At 43.1% G+C, this 19,322-nt stretch overlaps 1 pseudogene; it reads right to left on the bottom strand.

Annotated features, from left to right (window-relative positions):
- The window catches only part of LOC126210411 (tubulin alpha-1 chain-like), a 300,344-nt pseudogene that overhangs the window by 108,537 nt on the left and 172,485 nt on the right, over positions 1–19,322 (bottom strand).

Raw genomic sequence — 19,322 nt, forward strand, 5'->3', positions numbered from 1 at the left:
TACAGAAGGACGGCATAAAATCGCAATACGCCGCGAAAACTGACGATACCATACAACTGGTGTTATCCTGCCAAGAAAAAAATTCGCAGAACCACTCGAAACCAGCGACAGAAACATCGAAACTCTACCCTACACCTACAAGCTGCCAGAGTTGATATTAGCTAACTTTGAGAAGGGTGTATTTCCTGCTTTTCATGTATGCGTGTTTCTACTGCATTACAGAGAAGTTATTATCAGAGTTTTTCTTTTCTTTGTATACGTCTACGGCATTGCATGTTTCGAATTCTTTAAGTTCAATGGGCTCCATGTACAATTAATCTTAAATAGAGTGATGGTAGAAACGCTGTCTGGACGCTTCCATACGAGGTCTACTTTTTTCGTATTTGATCTTCGTGGTCCTTATGCGCAATTAATGTTAGCTGCAGTAGAGTCGTTTGGTAGTTACCTTAAAATGAGGGTCTCTAAATTTTGTGTTTACAGTTCCTAGGAAAGAACACCGTCCTCCAAGGACTTCTGTTTGAGTTCTGAAAGCAGCTCCATGGCACTTACAGGTAACAAATCTAGAAGCCATTCGCCGAAATTCTTCAACATGACCTGGAACCGATCAATCCCACCAGTGAAGTAAGCATGACGATAGTAATACTTCACCTGAAAGTTACTGGTTTATTATTCCTACTCATCAGCATTAACTTGCATTTTTTCCGCATTTAAGGCTAGCGACCATTCATCACACCAAATGGAAATTTTGTCTAAATCGTCTTGTGTACTCCTACAATCACTCAGCTTTGATGACTTATCGTAGACCGCTGCATCGTAGGCAGACTACTGACCCGCCAAATCATTTAAGTATAAAGAGAACAGCAGCTATCCAATTGCACTGGGCTGCATATTGGATATAGCCACTCTCGTATCTCTGAGCCTGATACATATGCTCGTGCCCTCGTTAACGGGCTGCGATGGGAGATCGTGTCATTTACCTTCCAGAAATCTAGAATATGTAATCCACCTGTTACCTTCCTTTATAGTTTCTAGATATATCATGTGAAATAAAGGCATGCCGAGTTTTGAACGAATGATGCTTTCTAAAATCATGCTGATTCATCAACATAAACAGCATAGCCTCAAGAATCTTTATTATATTCGAACTGAGAATACGTACAAAGATTCGGGAGCAGTCCGAAGTTAGGGATATTGGTCTGTAATTTTGAGGTCTGTTCCTTCATCTTTCTTGTATACTGGAGTGACCAGCGCTTTCTTTCGTTCCTTTATACCATTCGTTTCGATCTTCGTATTGGACGAGAAAGAAAAAGAGAGAGAGAGGCGGGGTGATGGACCAATTCCCTGGAGTACTCCTTCTAAAATCTAACAGGAATGCCATCCGGACCAGATGATTTGTCTGTTTTTCATATCTTGACGATGCTTCCTTATGTCAGTTATACATCTTCCATACGGGGGTCCGTCCGAAGGTCAAGAGACTGCATGTTTGTACGGTTTTCATGCTTGAACGACGTCTTAAACGTGAAATTTTAAACTTAGGTTTGGCTTTTGATATCTTCAACTGCCGCACCAGACTGGTCAACAAGGAACTGACTGGAATCCTTAGACTCGCTTACCGATTTTACACACGGTCTGAAAGTTCTCGGCTCCCTGCCAAATCTTTTGCTAAGTTGTGACGGTGGCAGTTACGTGCTTCACGCATTAATATTTCGGCAGCCGGCTAATGGCTTACGAGACCTCGATTCAGTCTATTAAACGTGCTTGATTCGATTATTCTATTCCCTACAGCTTACAGCCATGAAATATCGATCAAATTATACATCATCTTCGTTTTCCATTGATGTCGATGGTACTTCATTCCTAAATATACGGCTTACAAGTAGTATTGTTTAGTGCTCGTCGCAGTTATGAGTACCGGTAACTACAAGCGAGGTTCATTACAAAAGCGAATCATTACAAAAGCGATACTATCTGACTCGAAATAGCAAGGTATCTATGACAGGGTATGCTAATACACAGAAAATTCGGTGCATAACTGATTCTTTGTCTATGTGATGCACAAAACTAATTTCATTTTGTTTTGAGGTTATTTATTTATTTATTGATTTTAGTTTCAGAAGCTAACCCCGATAGCCCCGCATCGCCATCACTGTCAAGATGGTACTTACTTCCGGAGGAGAGGTATGGAAAAGATGATAATGATGACGATGATGATGATGTAATATTTCTCTGTGAAATAATAAATATCGAGTAAAAGCACTACATATTTTGGAACACAACCTACGAGCAGCTTAGAGACAGAAGTGATGACACTTTCTGCGGGACCTGACCATCATTTTGCAGAACAATGCTCAAGCACGTAGAGTGCAAACCGTTACTGATTTGTTTGACTGATGGGATTGCTGAGTGCTGTACCACCTACTGCGGCCCCCTGACGTAAGTCCTCGTGAGTTCAACTCGATTTCTGACTGAAGGAAACACTTCACAGCAATTGCTTGACGACTGCTGCAACTCATCGATTAACAGAGCGCGCCACTCGAACTGTCGGCACATGTGACACTGCTAAGAGCATCACTGGCAAGGGTTATACACTATGCTGGAGACTACTTTGAAGGTCAATAAAACTTTGAAAGACGTATTTATTTTGTATGAGCTGTAAATAAATAGGGTCCACTGTTAAATGTCCAATCCTCGTATATAAACTCTCTCCTAGTATCCACCATCTTCTACAAGACGAGTCCCTTACAACAGAGTATACCACAGAGGTGCATGTGTGGTTGATGCTTTAGAAATACGCAGTGTGTTGCCTCTACAGTTGCTAAATTCATCGTAGCATCCACAGTGAGTAAATGATACACTGTCACTGTTGCGGCCAAAGATGCCAATACAGAGATAGAATGTATTGTACTTAAACTGCCAACAGCCTCGCTTTTTACATCAGTCTATCGCACACCCTTGTTCAGTCTATTTCAGTAATGTCCAGCCTCGTACCTATCCATATATCCTCAATTTACACTATAACTTTGATGCCACTGACTGATCTCCATGACAGCAGCAATATCTCCTCCCTGTAATACTATTACTTGGAGTGCAATAAGACTCTCTTCACCAAATGTTCGGTGTTGTAATCAAGGAAGAAATTAACCGCATATTTACCTTCTCAGAGGAACCGAAAGTATAGGACCACTCGGATTACGTTTCGCAGACTCATCCATCATTCAATTTGATTTCGTTTGGCTCCCATACAACTCAGCTGATGACGCCATTCTTACGTGCTCTCCGTCCCACACAGCAACTTGTGTGATGAAGACGCTCGATCTGCTCACCACACAACGAATTCAACCACTGGTGGTGTTAAAGATTAATATGTTTTAGAACAGTTAGTCTAATTCTGAAGACGACGCTAGTTTGACTGATTATGGCATTGGTCTTCCGCTCCTAGTCTGCTTCTGTCTGTAACGGCAGGCTCAATTCAACGTCATGCTTATCTGTTGAACAAAACAAGAGTTAGTTTTACACGTTAGACAAGTAAAAATCAGTGATAGTGGTCAAGGTTCGTGGCTGGACTTGAGAGCATCTATCTTTTGTTGTGACCTTCATTATCATCCTTTAAACTGACTGGCGTGGTGATTTAGCGTCTCTGCTTAACTCAAATAGTTAAGCCCAGACTCGGCTAGCGTCGGTAATACGTCTCTACAACACTCCTACGGCCCAAATCATCAATAAGCTCTGTCGATCACGCTATTGCGTGCGACCAGCCACCTGATTTACGTCTATCTATGACGGCTCAAAACTCGTCTTTTCACACAACATCCTCATCGCACCGATTACGAATTATCCATGTTTGATGCGTCCCTATCGCCTAATTTGGATTGACTGGCTACCGGATAGTCGTTTTGATCACCGGACTCACACTATCAACACAATTGAGATAACAGGTGCGTCTCGAACACTACTGCGTCGGACAGACCACCTCATAATTATCACCCGAAACACCCACAATCGCCATACGCCGATAACGCAACGGGTGGGTCCTGAACACTACCGAGTCGGACGTCATACCAGGCACTCGTCTAAAGAAACGCAACACATTCGGTGGGACGCAATATCCACCTACCACATCACAACACGCTCAACACACCCCAAATCCATCCACCACAGAGCCAGATTTTATCCTGAAAGCTCTCCGGTCCAATAGCCTTGCCATAAAATTTTGTATAGGAAGTTATCTACATAAGATAACCCCTTCTATAATTAATCTAATACTTCTAAATATTGGTCTTGTTATAGCTGAAGCAAATTTTCTATACTAAGCGACCCAGTGGTCCCCATACAACAAAATTTAACATCAAACACATAATATACACACAATCCATACCAAAATAAGACAAGCACATGAAAATAGGAAAATAAATACACACAACATAAAACAAATAATCACAAAACACAAATAAAACACTGCCTATACTAATACAAATAAACATCGCCAACAAATCACAAAAATCTAATCTAATTATACACTACATTGTTCCCGGCCGCGTTCTTCCGCAGCCGAGTGTGCAGCCCTAGTCATTCTTGTCTGTTTTGCGCAGTTTGCGTACGGCCAGGGTTCGCCGGACGTATTTTGATTATTTGTGTAGGTTCTGGATTGCGGTCTTCACTCGCTCTCCAGTTCTGCACTGGTTGATCCATTCCATTTTTATTGGTTGGTTTCCAGTTATTATTACCCTGGTTCTACCTACGTTCCTGTGGCGGATAATGTTTGTCCTCTATTATCGCGTCACTGTGGATTGTTTCTTCAAGTTGCATGCTTTGTGAGCTGCACCGCGGAACTTACCCGTAAGATGACAATGGTGTCTACGAGGAGTCTCAGCTTTTCTATCTAAGACCAGCCCGCAAATATGACAATTAACAGCCTTTTCATACAAGTCATCATTTTCCTTTGATTTGGTCATGGGAATATTGATGCTGTAGAGCTTGTGAACTTGCCATGAAAGTTTTCCAAGCTCAGTGAGAAGCCAAACCGATGGATCGCCCCCTACATAAGACTGATAGTTATTAAGTTTACAATCATATGCGCATACAACTTGGAACGCAGCCGCGGTTGTGACATAGAGAGAGAGTTAGCGCCATCTCACCCCAGCGCTGTCGCGTCCGTTTGGTTGCGCAGCCCGTACGCCGTCGCCACAGCCTGGCCCTTCAAACCGGCTGTCACCCCCTCCTCCTCTAGAAGCAGCAGCTCGCCGTCGCCGCCCACGCAAGGTGTGCGTTCCGAGACGTATACCTCTCCCCGCAAATGATGATGATTACGATCACCCATCACCAGTCCATTCATCTATCTGGTGGACTCCTAGTTGTAGCAACAGTAATAATAGTAATTTCCTTATGGCTAGCGGTAGTTCTCTCCCCCGTTCTATCGATAACGAATTCGATCAGAATAACGGCGTAATGACTCCCTTAGAATACTCAGCAGTTGCTAGAGCGTTTGAGGGGCGACTCTCTTTCACCAGAATTGAGAATCCAGGCGGGAGGTATTGCGATCATGTAAGGTTTTTGGAGGCGTGCCTCCCCGTCTTGGAGACCGAGCTCCTCAAACTCTTAGAAGATCCTGAATTTAACGCCATTAAATGCAGTGCGGTATTATGCATTGAACTGAGTCATCCCCTAAACATCAAGGTGACGCGGAGACGGCTACTCTGCATTATATATGGGGTGAAAGTGGTGTTATTTCTCGGAGCACATCGATTGATGAGTTGTACCGAGAATCCACCTTGAGCGCTATTATGGCCCGATTTTCCGAGATGGAAGTACGTGGATCCGCTAAAGCGCTCAGCAGTATACCACACCCCGACATCCATATACATGTCTATGATCCAATGAATGGAGGGTCCAGTTATATTAAACTCCCTATAGATATTGAGAAAAAGCAGGCGTGCATTAATGTTCAAAATAACTATGATAATGCGTGTTTTGCATGGTCAGTCCTGGCTTGCGAGAGAAATTACAATTACAAACATCATCCCGAGCGTCCCAGCAGTTACAAAGTCAAAGATATTAAGAGACAGTACAACTTTGACGGAATAGAGTTCCCTTTAAGAATCCAGGACATACCTAAGTTTTAAGCTCAGAATACCTCAATATCGGTCCACGTTTGTGGCCTGGAGAAGAACAGCAATTCAGATGAGCAGAACAAGCATACAGTAGTAGACCCCCTCCATTTCTCAAAATTTGCATGTGAGCGAGAGTTGCATGTCAACATGCTGCTCTTCTCCGAACGTGATAATTACCACTACGTCTGAATCAAAGACATGTCCCGACTCATTTCCTCCCAGTTAAGTAAAAATGAACATAAACAACATATTTGTATAAGGTGGTTGAATTATTTTTCATCTCAAGAGTTATTAGCGACACATCTATTAGATTGTGCATGCAAGGACCCGGTACGTGTTGTTATGCCCACTGAGGAAAATAACTTCATTAAATTTAAAAATGCTCACCACCAGCAGCGTTGTCCTTTTGTTGTGTACGCCGATTTTGATGCTTGCTGGCTCCTATTACTCGTTGTGAAGGGAATCCCTTAGCCTCACACACAACCTTCACACAAAAACATGTACCTTATGCGGCTGCGTTCCAAGTTGTATGCGCGTATGATTGTAAACTTAATAACTATCAGTCTTATGTAGGGGGGCGATCCATCGGTTTGGCTTCTCACTGAGCTTGGAAAACTTTCATGGCAAGTTCACAAGCTCTACAGCATCAATATTCCCATGACCAAATCAAAGGAAAATGATGACTTGTATGAAAAGGCTGTTAATTGTCATATTTGCGGGCTGGTCTTAGATAGAAAAGCTGAGACTCCTCGTAGACACCATTGTCATCTTACGGGTAAGTTCCGCGGTGCAGCTCACAAAGCATGCAACTTGAAGAAACAATCCACAGTGACGCGATAATAGAGGACAAACATTATCCGCCACAGGAACGTAGGTAGAACCAGGGTAATAATAACTGGAAACCAACCAATAAAAATGGAATGGATCAACCAGTGCAGAACTGGAGAGCGAGTGAAGACCGCAATCCAGAACCTACACAAATAATCAAAATACGTCCGGCGAACCCTGGCCGTACGCAAACTGCGCAATACAGACAAGAATGACTAGGGCTGCACACTCGGCTGCGGAAGAACGCGGCCGGGAACAATGTAGTGTATAATTAGATTAGATTTTTGTGATTTGTTGGCGATGTTTATTTGTATTAGTATAGGCAGTGTTTTATTTGTGTTTTGTGATTATTTGTTTTATGTTGTGTGTATTTATTTTCCTATTTTCGTGTGCTTGTCTTATTTTGGTATGGATTGTGTGTATATTATGTGTTTGATGTTAAATTTTGTTGTATGGGGACCACTGGGTCGCTTAGTATAGAAAATTTGCTTCAGCTATGACACGACCAATATTTAGAAGTATTAGATTAATTATAGAAGGGGTTATCTTATGTAGATAACTTCCTATACAAAATTTTATGGCAAGGCTATTGGACCGGAGAGCTTTCAGGATAAAATCTGGCTCTGTGGTGGATGGATTTGGGGTGTGTTGAGCGTGTTGTGATGTGGTAGGTGGATATTGCGTCCCACCGAATGTGTTGCGTTTCTTTAGACGAGTGCCTGGTATGACGTCCGACTCGGTAGTGTTCAGGACCCACCCGTTGCGTTATCGGCGTATGGCGATTGTGGGTGTTTCGGGTGATAATTATGAGGTGGTCTGTCCGACGCAGTAGTGTTCGAGACGCACCTGTTATCTCAATTGTGTTGATAGTGTGAGTCCGGTGATCAAAACGACTATCCGGTAGCCAGTCAATCCAAATTAGGCGATAGGGACGCATCAAACATGGATAATTCGTAATCGGTGCGATGAGGATGTTGTGTGAAAAGACGAGTTTTGAGCCGTCATAGATAGACGTAAATCAGGTGGCTGGTCGCACGCAATAGCGTGATCGACAGAGCTTATTGATGATTTGGGCCGTAGGAGTGTTGTAGAGACGTATTACCGACGCTAGCCGAGTCTGGGCTTAACTATTTGAGTTAAGCAGAGACGCTAAATCACCACGCCAGTCAGTTTAAAGGATGATAATGAAGGTCACAACAAAAGATAGATGCTCTCAAGTCAAGCCACGAACCTTGACCACTATCACTGATTTTTACTTGTCTAACGTGTAAAACTAACTCTTGTTTTGTTCAACAGATAAGCATGACGTTGAATTGAGCCTGCCGTTACAGACAGAAGCAGACTAGGAGCGGAAGACCAATGCCATAATCAGTCAAACTAGCGTCGTCTTCAGAATTAGACTAACTGTTCTAAAACATATTAATCTTTAACACTACCAGTGGTTGAATTCGTTGTGTGGTGAGCAGATCGAGCGTCTTCATCACACAAGTTGCTGTGTGGGACGGAGAGCACGTAAGAATGGCGTCATCAGCTGAGTTGTATGGGAGCCAAACGAAATCAAATTGAATGATGGATGAGTCTGCGAAACGTAATCCGAGTGGTCCTATACTTTCGGTTCCTCTGAGAAGGTAAATATGCGGTTAATTTCTTCCTTGATTACAACACCGAACATTTGGTGAAGAGAGTCTTATTGCACTCCAAGTAATAGTATTACAGGGAGGAGATATTGCTGCTGTCATGGAGATCAGTCAGTGGCATCAAAGTTATAGTGTAAATTGAGGATATATGGATAGGTACGAGGCTGGACATTACTGAAATAGACTGAACAAGGGTGTGCGATAGACTGATGTAAAAAGCGAGGCTGTTGGCAGTTTAAGTACAATACATTCTATCTCGGTGTTGGCATCTTTGGCCGCAACAGTGACAGTGTATCATTTACTCACTGTGGATGCTACGATGAATTTAGCAACTGTAGAGGCAACACACTGCGTATTTCTAAAGCATCAACCACACATGCACCTCTGTGGTATACTCTGTTGTAAGGGACTCGTCTTGTAGAAGATGGTGGATACTAGGAGAGAGTTTATATACGAGGATTGGACATTTAACAGTGGACCCTATTTATTTACAGCTCATACAAAATAAATATGTCTTTCAAAGTTTTATTGATCTTCAAAGTAGTCTCCAGCATAGTGTATAACCCTTGCCAGTGATGCTCTTAGCAGTGTCACATGTGCCGACAGTTCGAGTGGCGCGGTCTGTTAATCGATGAGTTGCAGCAGTCGTCAAGCAATTGCTGTGAAGTGTTTCCTTCAGTCAGAAATCGAGTTGAACTCACGAGGACTTACGTCAGGGGGCCGCAGTAGGTGGTACAGCACTCAGCAATCCCATCAGTCAAACAAATCAGTAACAGTTTGCACTCTACGTGCTTGAGCATTGTTCTGCAAAATGATGGTCAGGTCCCGCAGAAAGTGTCATCACTTCTGTCTCTAAGCTGCTCGTAGGTTGTGTTCCAAAATATGTTGTGCTTTTACTCGATATTTATTATTTCACAGAGAAATATTACATCATCATCATCGTCATCATTATCATCTTTTCCATACCCCTCCTCCGGAAGTAAGTACCATCTTGACAGTGATGGCGATGCGGGGCTATCGGGGTTAGCTTCTGAAACTAAAATCAATAAATAAATAAATAAATAACCTCAAAACAAAATGAAATTAGTTTTGTGCATCACATAGACAAAGAATCAGTTATGCACCGAATTTTCTGTGTATTAGCATACCCTGTCATAGATACCTTGCTATTTCGAGTCAGATAGTATCGCTTTTGTAATGATTCGCTTTTGTAATGATTCGCTTTTGTAATGAACCTCGCTTGTAGTTACCGGTACTCATAACAGCGACAAGCACTAAACAATACTACTTGTAAGCCGTATATTTAGGAATGAAGTACCATCGACATTAATGGAAAACGAAGATGATGTATAATTTGATCGATATTTCATGGCTGTAAGCTGTAGGGAATAGAATAATCGAATCAAGCACGTTTAATAGACTGAATCGAGGTCTCGTAAGCCATTAGCCGGCTGCCGAAATATTAATGCGTGAAGCACGTAACTGCCACCGTCACAACTTAGCAAAAGATTTGGCAGGGAGCCGAGAACTTTCAGACCGTGTGTAAAATCGGTAAGCGAGTCTAAGGATTCCAGTCAGTTCCTTGTTGACCAGTCTGGTGCGGCAGTTGAAGATATCAAAAGCCAAACCTAAGTTTAAAATTTCACGTTTAAGACGTCGTTCAAGCATGAAAACCGTACAAACATGCAGTCTCTTGACCTTCGGACGGACCCCCGTATGGAAGATGTATAACTGACATAAGGAAGCATCGTCAAGATTTGAAAAACAGACAAATCATCTGGTCCGGATGGCATTCCTGTTAGATTTTAGAAGGAGTACTCCAGGGAATTGGTCCATCACCCCGCCTCTCTCTCTCTCTTTCTTTCTCGTCCAATACGAAGATCGAAACGAATGGTATAAAGGAACGAAAGAAAGCGCTGGTCACTCCAGTATACAAGAAAGATGAAGGAACAGACCTCAAAATTACAGACCAATATCCCTAACTTCGGACTGCTCCCGAATCTTTGTACGTATTCTCAGTTCGAATATAATAAAGATTCTTGAGGCTATGCTGTTTATGTTGATGAATCAGCATGATTTTAGAAAGCATCATTCGTTCAAAACTCGGCATGCCTTTATTTCACATGATATATCTAGAAACTATAAAGGAAGGTAGCAGGTGGATTACATATTCTAGATTTCTGGAAGGTATATGACACGATCTCCTATCGCAGCCCGTTAACTAGGGCACGAGCATATGTATCAGGCTCAGAGATACGAGAGTGGCTATATCCAATATGCAGCCCAGTGCAATTGGATAGCTGCTGTTCTCTTTATACTTAAATGATTTGGCGGGTCAGTAGTCTGCCTACGATGCAGCGGTCTACGATAAGTCATCAAAGCTGAGTGATTGTAGGAGGACACAAGACGATTTAGACAAAATTTCCATTTGGTGTGATGAATGGTCGCTAGCCTTAAATGCGGAAAAAATGCAAGTTAATGCTGATGAGTAGGAATAATAAACCAGTAACTTTCAGGTGAAGTATTACTATCGTCATGCTTACTTCACTGGTGGGATTGATCCGTTCCAGGTCATGTTGAAGAATTTCGGCGAATGGCTTCTAGATTTGTTACCTGTAAGTGCCATGGAGCTGCTTTCAGAACTCAAACAGAAGTCCTTGGAGGACGGTGTTCTTTCCTAGGAACTGTAAACACAAAATTTAGAGACCCTCATTTCAAGGTAACTACCAGACGACTCTACTGCAGCTAACATTAATTGCGCATAAGGACCACGAAGATCAAATACGAAAAAAGTAGACCTCGTATGGAAGCGTCCAGACAGCGTTTCTACCATCACTCTATTTAAGATTAATTGTACATGGAGCCCATTGAACTTAAAGAATTCGAAACATGCAATGCCGTAGACGTATACAAAGAAAAAAAAAACTCTGATAATAACTTCTCTGTAATGCAGTAGAAACACGCATACATGAAAAGCAGGAAATACACCCTTCTCAAAGTTAGCTAATATCAACTCTGGCAGCTTGTAGGTGTAGGGTAGAGTTTCGATGTTTCTGTCGCTGGTTTCGAGTGGTTCTGCGAATTTTTTTCTTGGCAGGATAACACCAGTTGTATGGTATCGTCAGTTTTCGCAGCGTATTGCGATTTTATGCCGTCCTTCTGTAGTGCTTTGCATATAGTTGTGTAATTAGGGCCTATCTTTGTGATTAATTACGCAATTAGGATCGATCTTTGCGTCAGTTTCTCGACCAAAATAAATAAAGTAAACTAACCTAACCTTCCTCTCCCGCATCTAGACATGTTTCATGTGTTGGGGGTGCACTTGAGCATTCCGTCCAGGAGCATCAGGGTTCGAGTCCCAGAAAGGGCTCCGGTATTTTTTAATTTCGTATCAATTCGATGTGTGTCTGGTGGTTTAATTGTGTTAGGTGGGAGCACTTGGCCTTTCCACCCAGGAGGAGCAGGGTTCGAGTTCCAGAAAGGGTTTCTCTCTATGTCACAACCCCGCGCCGGTAATAACGACTAGAGAGTCACCACTTGCCGGATACACTGCGTGCGACCTTGTTGTTGTCTACTAACGATGCTTTGGAATGGACTCTCTCTATGTCACAACCCTCGACGGTAATAACAATTAGAGAGGCACCACGTGCCGGATACATTGCGTGCGACCTTCGACTAACGATGCTTTGGAAGGGTGACGGTGTTATGAAAACAGTTCATAATGACTCTGACGTCACGGCCGCCATCTTGGATAACGGTATTTTGGAATAGAACCGGACTGGAATAGAACCGGCCCTGTTACAATACTGGTGTTTGCTTCGTGATACATCACCCGTGTTAAAATGGACCGTGTACCAATTGCGGAAAAGGTCGATATCGTATTGATGTACGGCTATTGTAATAAAATGCCCAACGGGCGTGTGCTATGTATGCCGCTTACAAGGGAACCTCCCCATCGCACCCCCCTCAGATTTAGTTATAAGTTGGCAAAGTGGATAGGCCTTGAAAAATTGAACACAGATCAATCGAGAAAACAGGAAGAAGTTATGTGGAACTATGAAAAAAATAAGCAAAATGTTACTACAAGATGTTTCACTGCATGACAGAATGGCGATGTACTTCCAACTTGATGGATGTCCGAGACATAGCTCGCGTGCGGTTGAAGCGGTATTGAATAGCATATTTCGTGACAGGTGGATTGGTCGTCGGAGCACCATACCATGACCTGCACTTTCACCGGATCTGACGTCCCCAGATTTCTTTCTGTGGGGAAAGTTGAAGGATATTTGCTATCGTGATCCACCGACAACGCCTGACAACATGCATCAGCGCTTTGTCAATGCATCTGCAAACATTACGAAAGGTGAACTTCTAGCTGTTGAGAGGAATGTCGTTACACGTATTGCCAAATGCATTGAGGTTGACGGACATAATTTTGAGCATTTATTGCATTAATGTGGTATTTACAGGTAATCAGCATGCGTTATCAGGTACACGTATCACATTGGAACAACCGAAATAAAATGTTCAAACATATCTATGTTCTGTATTTTAATTGAAAACTCCTACTTGTTACCAACTGTTCGTCTAAAATTGTGAGTCATATGTTTGTGACTATTACAGCGCCATCCAGCACTAAACGAAAAAAGAGGTCCAACTAAAACATTGATATTTCTTTACGTACTACACGAATGTGTAATAAAAATGGGGATTCCTATTTAAAGAAACGCAGTTGATATCCGTTTGACCTATGGCAGCGCCATCTAGCGGGCTAACCGTAGCGCCATCTGGTTTCCCCCTTCAAGCTAGACTAGTTTCGTTCATCGTAGTTTTTTCGTTTGACGCTTATGTCGTGAGATATTTTGCCCGGTCACGATCAATGGACCACCCTGGTCCATCGAAAACTATGCATTGGATAAAAGTAGGGGGTAAGAAAAGTTCGTAATCTCAAAGGGGGACATCAAATGATTCTAGAAGTGACCGCCATTTTTATTTCAGATTTGGATTTTCCCGTAAATATTAATCAAGCTTTGTGTGAAACATTTTTTAAAACCGTAGACAGATTGCGCTGAAATCTTGAAACAAGTAAAATTGGGGAAGAACTCTAATTTCGAATGATCCGAGAAGGTCGCATCAAACCGATAAAAAATGTGCACCATTTCTTTCATTAGGCCAAATTCAGCTATTGTTTTACAAAATGTATCCTACTCGCCACAGTTTTTTATGGAAGGAGGCGGAATGGTATTAAAATCTCGTTAGGGAACTTTTCACAATTGTATTACTCACACGACTGAGGCGCTTCCGTGGCCCAACTGGTAACTATGGCCCAGTATAAAGGTAGGTGCATTGCGATCAGACATTGTGAACCGTAAATATCAAGTGACTAAAGTAAATTATTCTTTAGCGAAACATGGCTCACTAGCCTCCTACAGAGATTGTTGATATGATGCTAATTGTAGGTGAATGCCATAACAATTACGCTCCAGCTGCGTAACTGAATGCTGATCGTTTCCCAGACAGACGACATCCAAGAGAAAATGTTATTCGAAATTGCACTCAATGAGCCCGGAATGGATACATGCACCATCCACCTCGTTATCGCGAATAAAATGAAAATGACGCTCGTAGCCTTACCGTTCTCGCCTGTGTCCAACTGGATCCCGAAACTAGTAGTCGTGCGATTCTGAGACAAACTGGAATACCGAAATCAACTGTTTTGAGGATTTCACACTGACACAGGGATTAACGACGAAAGATATGCATTTCTGCCAATGGGCCTTGGAAATGATAACAGGTGACAATGACTTTTTTAGATACGTTATGTTCACCTATCAAGCCACATTCAAAAACAATGGCGAATTAAATCGCCATGGTTGTCATTATTGGTCCCCTGCCAATCCACAAAGGCAGAGACCCGTTGACAATCAACACAAATGGTCGATAGTGGTCTGGTGTGGAATTTTAAAAGGTTACTTGATAGGACCGTATTTTTTTTAACCGAAATGTTACTGGGGAATCCTATTTACAACTTCTTAAATTTACGGTACCTAGTCGGTGGATCGGACGCGGCGGATGAGTTCAGTGGCCTCCACCTTGACCAGATCTAACATCTCATTTTCTTTTGTGGGGTTATTTAAAAAGTATTGTCTTTGAAGCCCACAACCAGAAACGGTATGGAGCAACGCATTCGCGTGTGCAGCCACACCAAGGGATGTGCTGCTCAAAACTGTGGGCAACTTTCGCAGACGACTGACTTCATGCACTGAAGAAATGGGGGTAAGTTTGAACAATTTCTTGGTGGCTAATTGCATTAATTAAGCACCCCAAACTGAGATACAAGGGGACTCACACTAATAAACCACCCCACGGGAACATCATTCTATTACGTCCATGTACCTTAATTTGTCGTAACGAAAGAATTGGTGTATATTTTTTATTGGTTTAATGCGTCTTTCTAGGATTCTAAACTATTTTACTTTTTTCTCGATTTCAGCGCAATCTGTCAATGGTTTTAAAAAAAAATTTCAGACAAAACTTGATTACTTTTTTATGGAGAATCGGAATCTGCAATAAAAATGGGTGTTTCCATTTCAGATTTAAATGTTTCCCCTCGCACGAGCCAAGGGGGTGGTTGCTGGCGGTCACGTGTAGTATCATTTGATGTCCCCCTTTGAGCTTAGGAACTTGTCTGATCCACTATTTTTACCCGATGTATAGTTTTTGAGATAATCTCATCCGAAACTTCAGATTGACCGCAATATATATATATTCCAGACTCGGAAACATAAGGCAAGTGCGTCTATAATTACTAGGCCTTAAAAAATAGCAGTGCGTAAATCCACAAGATCTTTTGAAGTGATGATGCCGGCCGGAGTGGCCGTGCGGTTCTAGGCGCTACAGTCTGGAGCCGAGCGACCGCTACGGCCGCAGGTTCGAATCCTGCCTCGGGCATGGTTGTGCGTGATGTCCTTAGGTTAGTTAGGTTTAATTAGTTCTAAGTTCTAGGTGACTGATGACCTCAGAAGTTAAGTCGCATAGTGCTCAGAGCCATTTTTGAAGTGATGCACTCTGCTATACTGTGGCTAAAAGCCAAACTCTGAAAAGAGACCCCAGTCTCCAGAAAACGCAATGTTACAACCAGCCTGCAACATAACAGGGCATGTACCGTTATTTTATCAGTGATCTTGGCTGGTCACGAAACCTGCAAACATATGATTTAATTCTTTCTTTCGACAATGTGAGATAGTCCCCCTCATCTCTGAGTCACACTTGCTAATTCCGTCTTCTATTATCACAGGGAGCAGTTTCTAGAAACAGGCCATGTCCAGCCTCACGAAGTTCCGGAATTCCTGCGGATCTCCAGGCCTCACTTCTTTCATTAGCAGTGAATATATTCGAATGCCTTCGTTCCTTCCTTTCAGCAACTGGCTTTTAAACACTTTTAAGAAACGCATGAACACTGGCCCAGAGTCGAACTCAACCAAGTGTGGCTTTTAGTTTTCACCGTTTATCCTTAATCTGAATAATTAGTCACTACCAGGGCAATAGCCCCTAAAATAAGCGCGTCCTCCATGTGTAAAATGCAGTGTAAATGTAAATTTAGATACACATATACTTGTGTAACCAAGTGTCGTAATATAAAACTAACTGTTGAGCCCGTAATTCAGAACAGTAGTAACCTATACCAGAGAAAACAGTCAATTAATAAATAATAAGAAGAAAACAACTTGTTATTAAACAGGATCCTTGACCTCAAATAATTTGAACGAATGATGATACAATATGTCACACTGTTCCCCTTGTGTTTCCCGTGGTAGAACGGACGACTTTACAAGGGATCAGACAGTTCTATTTGCGTTTTGCGCGTTACTACAGTCTACTGCGCATGTGCGGCAGGTAAATTCCTCATGGATGCTGTAATAGGTCGACTTTAACCAGCCTGTAATTACACATATGCACGCTTGGGGCGCTGGTGCATAGGTGTACAGTTTAGGCGCACCGTCTAGTACGTGCTTCACAGTCTGGACCTCACAGTGAGCGTCCCAGCGTCTGTTCAGTAAGCGGGTTTTGATGTTTGTGTCGCCGAAGCGCTTGTGCTGTGATGATCGTTTGCCTGCGAGCTGGGCTGCATGCATTTAGGCCGTTTGCCGTACGTGTTAAATTAACACAAGTCCACTGAACTACAGTGTGATCCGAACTGAAGCGTTGGTCGGTCGCGCGTCTTGTAGTCCTATCCTATGAGAGTTCACACTTTCATTTTGTAATTACTGTTGTATTTTAATTTCCTGTTAATGGGACAGAGTAGTTAACGTTTAAACGTGTCATTACCGTTTATGCTGTCAGTGGGGGTTCAATCCAGACGTCTTGTCACCGTGTGCATTCGGATTTTTATATTATACTATTGAAATTTAATGCTGTATCTATTTCTGTTGTAAGCAGACTGTGTTAAAAAAATGGTTCAAATGGTTCTGAGCACTATGGGACTTAACATCTGTGGTCATCAGTCCCCTAGAAACTTCCTGGCAGATTAAAACTGTGCCCGACCGAGACTCGAACTCGGGACCTTTGCCTTTCGCGGGCAAGTGCTCTACCAACTGAGCTACCGAAGCACGACTCACGCCCGGTACTCACAGCTTTACTTCTGCCAGTACCTCGTCTCCTACCTTCCAAACTTAACAGAAGCTCTCCTGCGAACCTTGCAGAACTAGCACTCCTGAAAGAAAGGATATTGCGGAGACATGGGTTAGCCACAGCCTGGGGGATGTTTCCAGAATGAGATTTTCACTCTGCAGCGGAGTGTGCGCTGATATGAAACTTCCTGGCAGATTAAAACTGAAAATCTCATTCTGGAAACATTCCCCAGGCTGTGGCTAAGCCATGTCTCCGCAATATCCTTTCTTTCAGGAGTGCTGGTTCTGCAAGGTTCGCAGGAGAGCTTCTGTAAAGTTTGGAAGGTAGGAGACGAGGTACTGGCAGAAGTAAAGCTGTGAGTACCGGGCGTGAGTCGTGCTTCGGTAGCTCAGTTGGTAGAGCACTTGCCCGCGAAAGGCAAAGGTCCCGAGTTCGAGTCTCGGTCGGGCACACAGTTTTAATCTGCCAGGAAGTTTCGTATCAGCGCACACTCCGCTGCAGAGTGAAAATCTCATTCTGGAGTCCCCTAGAACTTAGAACTACTTAAACCTAACTAACCTAACGACATCACACACATCCATGCCCGAGGCAGGATTCGAACCTGCGACCGTAGCAGTCGCGCGGTTTCGGACTGAGCGCCTGAACCGCTAGACCACCGCGGCCGGCCAGACTGTGTGTCATGTACGGTTTCTTTATTATGCTGTGTAATGGTGCGTGGGCCGGTTGGCTGAATCTGAATACCTCACTGTGTCTGTTAGTCAAAGGTTTCAGTATGTATCATGATCAGACAAGGTAACAGGTTAAGGACTTGTCAAGTTCCTGTGCTCGAGAAAAAGCCTTCGGTGTTAGACATTTGTGTACTAAATTGCTCCTTTTCATTTTAAAAATGTGTACCGTTGTATTTTGGATAGCTCGGTAATTACTGTGTTGTATGTTTCAAGACAGGGGCTACTCAGTAGGACGTCGCTATCAGGAGAAAATAAATTTGTGTCGTACGGATCGGAGTGTGGAATGTCAGATCCCTTAATCGGGCATGCAGGTTAGAACATTTAAAAAGGGAAATAGATAGGTTTGTACAGGATGGCGGGTATGGGCAGGCGGTGGGCGTTATGGAATAATAGTGTAAATTTTAGAGAAAGGCTATTTATTGGCTAAAGCATGATGAAAGGGGCTACATAGGCCTAGGGAGGTGAGGGTGAGCCAGAGCTTACAATTTGGCGAACATTGTTCGCGAAGCTACCGAAAGTGGTTGTCTGCCAAAACCAAGTCCACAGTGCCGCAGCACCGGGAGAAGCGGGGGATGTTCAGTGCTACAGGGCGCGCATCCGACTCGCGGGTGAGCAAGAATACAAGAGAGCGGGCCCGGCGACGGGCGGCCGGGTGTATTCGACGCTCCACGCGGCTTCCTCCGCCCTGATTGGTCAGGACCGAGCAAACCGTGTGGGCGGCATGGAACTTTCCAGAGTGTCGCCTGCTAAGCGACGCCTGGGGCGGCGTTACCTCGTCAGCACACGAGAGAGGCGCGTGATCAAGGTGCCCTTTCTCGGTGCTGACTTCCTGTTACTAGACCGTGGGACGAAGGAATTTACAGGCAGCTAACACTGCCGGCCGTGGCTTGGCCGTAATGGAAAAACGAAGTTACCGGTTTGAGGCTCAAATAATAAAGTAACATCCCCTATTGTCTGGCTCATCCTTTACATTCCTCCCCCTTCCGTGGGAGCGGAGAACGTATGTGAAATCGCTCAATGTAATTATTATTTGAATGTAAACAAATTTAGCTTGCAAAACAAAGTGAACATTACTTGATTAAGAATGGCCCTCACGGAAGACGGCAGGGGTCTTAATCTATGGGAGGGTATAGAGATTCTAAAGACCTCCTATGGGTCGCAAGGGGACTTACATACCTGAATCATCATAAAATATCAAATCATCATAAAATATCAAAACATCATAAAATATCAAAACATCATAAAATATCAAAACAAAATTAGAACAAAACATGACAGTGTGAATTAGGTAAACATGCCAAGTGTTCTTGTTGCTAAGTTGAAGTAAAAGTTTTTTTTCTTTTGTTGGAATAAGTTGAAAATGTAAAGATATCACCACTGGTGAGTCACTG

Source organism: Schistocerca nitens, chromosome 10 (assembly GCF_023898315.1).
Source record: "Schistocerca nitens isolate TAMUIC-IGC-003100 chromosome 10, iqSchNite1.1, whole genome shotgun sequence".
Lineage (NCBI taxonomy): Eukaryota > Metazoa > Arthropoda > Insecta > Orthoptera > Acrididae > Schistocerca > Schistocerca nitens.